Here is a 4,014-nt window from a genome sequence, read left to right as displayed (position 1 = left end):
TGAAACAGGGTTTCCCTGTAGCCCCAGCTGGCCTGGAACTCACTATGTAGACCAGGCTGGCCTTGAACTCACAGATATCCACTTGCCTCTGCCTCCTGAGTGCTGGGACTACAGGCGTGCAGCACCATAGAAAGGAATCTTTAAGTTTATTACCTGCACTGTCCAGTGCAGTGGCACCAGCCATGGCTACTTGGCACCTGAAATGTGGCTGCTCTGAATGGGAAGGGGCTGGGAGTGTTAAATACCTACTGGATTCTAAGCATTTCAGGTGAAAAGCAGAAATATGAACTAGCCCATCAATAATCTTTTTTCTTTCCTTCCTAAGAACTGGGATCTTGTGCATACTGGGCAAGAGCACACCACTGAGTCCGCTCATTTTTTTTTGGTTATATTGAGTCCAGTTAAATATATTAAAGCTGGGTGAAGTGGTGTATGCCTTTCGTCCCAGCACTCAGGAGGCAGAGACAGGCAGACCTCTGTGAGTGAGGCTGGTCTGGTCTACATAACCCAAGTTCCAGGCCAGCCAGTGGTACACAGTAAGACCCTGTCTCAAAACAAAACCAATACCCCCCAAAACTATTAAAATTGACTTCCCTGTTTTTTACCTCTTAATGGTGGTTATCAGAAAATTAAAAACTATACCTGTGGCTCCATCATGTTTCTGTTGGATGGTGCTGGTCCATAGAGTATGTTAAGCCCTTATGTATAATCCACACGTTGATTTATTTACTTGTTACAGGAAACAGACTCAGGGAGGTTAAAGAACCCAGCTGAGGCCGCACAGCTCCTCAGCACAGTATCTAGGTTAAACCTAAGCATCTGTGCTCCTGAGTGTGGCTATGCTGTCACTGTATGCATGTACACAAACAGACACACACACAGAACAGACACTGTGACTGACAAACTACCCACAGACATACACCGTGGGACAAGTAGCAAAAATAGAGGCAGAAAAAAAACCAGTCATACAAAGGTTATGTTCACACACACACAAATTCAGTTACACTGTGACACACAAAGGAATGTAAATACAAGTCTAGAAACATCTCTCTCCTCCCCTCCCCCCTCTATCCCGATATTCCCAACATACCAACGCTGCTTCCACAGATAGGCAAACGAACCTCACTACCCACTTCCCTCCTGGCCACACTGAAGCCACGTGGGCAGGCAGGTGGTGTGAGGGGCCACATCAAACAAACAAAGGAAGGGAGAGCATAAAGAACCTGGCATCACAGCATGCTCCGGCTTCTGGGTCCTTCCTCCCTGCTGCCCTAGTGCCGGAGGCAGGGTCACAGGCGACAAAAAGGATATTCAGGCAAATACCTGTTCTCCCATGAAGGCTAAAGGCGCTCCCTTCCTAGAACAGGAAGGACTGGAGGAACAAGGAGGCCTTGGAGGAAACAGAAGGGCCCCTTGGAAACATTTTGAGCTGCTCCATCCCAGGCCCCTCAAGGCTCAGACCAGTATCTTTTCTCCCCTGGGCCATCTCTGCCCGCCATGAACTTTTCCATTCACTGTTCTTCCACCTGGCAGGCAGAGAGGTTTCTAGGACCTAAGTCTGAGCGTTTCTGTCTCCTAAAGGCCCTGCTGGATAAGTTGACCTCTCCTTATATCTTTACCCAGTCGCCACAAAACCCTTATTTTTTGTTCCAAACTGATTCATTTCCTTGGATGTGAAGGTCCCCCATGCTCCTGTGCTCTGAACATGCTACATCCCTCTGGCCAGAATGCCCTGCCTCTTCACACTCAGGGCTTGCCTCTTAGGTATCTTTCTGAACCTTTTCAGATATGTTTTCATTATTTTTAGTCCTTGGCTGGCCTGGAACCCCTTTGTGTCCCCCAGACTGGTCTTGAACTTGTGATGATCTTCCTGCCTCTGCCTCCTGAGTGCTGGTATTAAAGGTGGGTGCCACCATGCCTAGTATGATCCCTGGCTGTCAAAGTGCAAAAATATAAACTGCACCTTATCGCAAAGCTAATTAATCCTGGGCGTTGGGCCAATCTGTGTTTTAACATGCCTTTTATGCCTTCCAGGTGAATGTGATGTGCGTTGGGGCCTGAGAACAGCTGATAAGGACACTACACTATAGGCAAATGTTCACTGGCACTTTCTGCCCCTTTCCTCCGGGGTGTAAGGAACTTTAGGACGGGGTTCTGTCTTCCTTCCAATGCTTGGACAGACGGGGCTACGGTGACTACTTATGTTCAATAAATGCTTGCTGAATAGACTATAAGGGCATGTGTACCCACAATTAATCAACTTGTGACAGGCAACATGGTTCTTGGTTTTGCTGGCTTTCTGAAGTGCTGGGGATGGACCCAGGGCTTTTTTATATGCCAGACAAGCACTTACCACTGAGCTACACCTGCAGCCCTTGGGTGGTGGTGTGATCATAAATTAGCTACCTTCTTGAGTATTAGCTATGAAAAGTAATCACCCCCCATACTGAAAATGACAAAAATATTCCGAACACACATGCACAGTACATGTCCACAGTAAAGCCACAATCATGAAATGTCATCTCACATAATATACACAATGGGATCTACATGCCACCAGGGAAAGGTTCCCTTGTCATCAAATATGGGTCAACGGTACAAAGAGTGGGGCACAGAAGATGGTCACACATAGATACGGACACTGGGGGTTCACAACAGGGCTGACGCTGACGAAAATTAAAGTCACGACAGACTACACACAGCCAATGGAGAGGGCATGTACATGAAGAGACAGACCAGAGTGGTCAGCAAAGCAAGCACACTAAGAATGGTCCTTTGGGAAGGTGGGTGTGGTGGTACACACATGACTGTAAAGTCCAGGGCTCTGGAGGAGGGTCAGGAATCCCAGGCCAGCCTCAGATCCATCACAAGTTCAAAGCCAGCTGGGACTAATGTGAGTCAAAAAAAAAAAAAAAAAGGTTCTTTGGGGTCATGGTGAAAAGTAATATTTGTGTAATATTTGACTTGATAAAGTGGTCATCTCTTAACAGAAATGCTCAAGGATTTACAAACACGTTAGAATATTGAATGTGTTAACTGAGCACACACCTCACAATCGCACTGACAGTAAACTTAGGAATTAAAAGGCAGGTGTAACCACACGCACACACTTGAATGTTCCACATCACTATGTCACACCCCAGGGTATGAAGGTCTGTGGCATTCCACATCCTCTAGGAAAACAGGCTACTCTGCTCTCAGCGGGAGTGTATGCTGTGTGGCTAAGCCATGGGATCCCAGCATGAACTCGAACTGTGGAGATAGACCTGACAGCCCAAACAGAATAAGGTTTATAACCTTTACACGCTAAAGTAAACATGCAAAAACATAAACATGTAGGCAACATGAAAACAGGGACAGATGCATATACCGCCCTCACACACATCCGGTCCTCGGGGCGGGGACATGAAATAGGGGGGCAATCCTAATGGAAGTTTGAACATCATGTCTACAGCCTGTGTAGAGCAAGAGGGGGCGGGGGGGCAGCCTGGCTGCACACATGTAATTCAACATGTCAAAGGCACTGAGCTCACGGCGAACACCGCCCCATACCAGGCACTCGGGTCAGGAAGGGTCTGGCACCGCAAGCAAGGCCCCCCGAGAGGCGATTCTGTGTCTAGCGGGAAGGGCGCGCCCCGCATGTCTGGGCAGCAGACCTACCGGCCTACCCACGGCCACCCGAAGTCATGAGCGGCCACGGCGCAGGAGGGGACCCCAGTCCACACCCTCGTCCCAAACCCGAGTGCGCGCCTCCTCCCACCGCTGCCCCTAGGGTCTGGCACCGCAAGCAAGGCCCCCCGAGAGGCGATTCTGTGTCTAGCGGGAAGGGCGCGCCCCGCATGTCTGGGCAGCAGACCTACCGGCCTACCCACGGCCACCCGAAGTCATGAGCGGCCACGGCGCAGGAGGGGACCCCAGTCCACACCCTCGTCCCAAACCCGAGTGCGCGCCTCCTCCCACCGCTGCCCCTCGGGACACCTGAGTCCCGGTGGTGCCCCCGCCCAGGACCCCCTC

The 4,014-nt window shown here is 50.0% G+C and overlaps 1 protein-coding gene across 1 annotated transcript in view; it reads right to left on the bottom strand.

Annotated features, from left to right (window-relative positions):
* Window positions 1-4,014, bottom strand: part of Agpat1 (1-acylglycerol-3-phosphate O-acyltransferase 1) — a 9,037-nt gene that overhangs the window by 3,622 nt on the left and 1,401 nt on the right. The window lies entirely within an intron of this gene.

This window comes from Nannospalax galili, unplaced genomic scaffold (assembly GCF_000622305.1).
Source record: "Nannospalax galili isolate Female #2095 unplaced genomic scaffold, S.galili_v1.0 scaffold948, whole genome shotgun sequence".
Classification (NCBI taxonomy): domain Eukaryota; kingdom Metazoa; phylum Chordata; class Mammalia; order Rodentia; family Spalacidae; genus Nannospalax; species Nannospalax galili.
The sequence above is the reverse complement of the archived record's forward strand: the minus strand, read 5'-3'. Positions and strand labels throughout refer to the sequence as shown.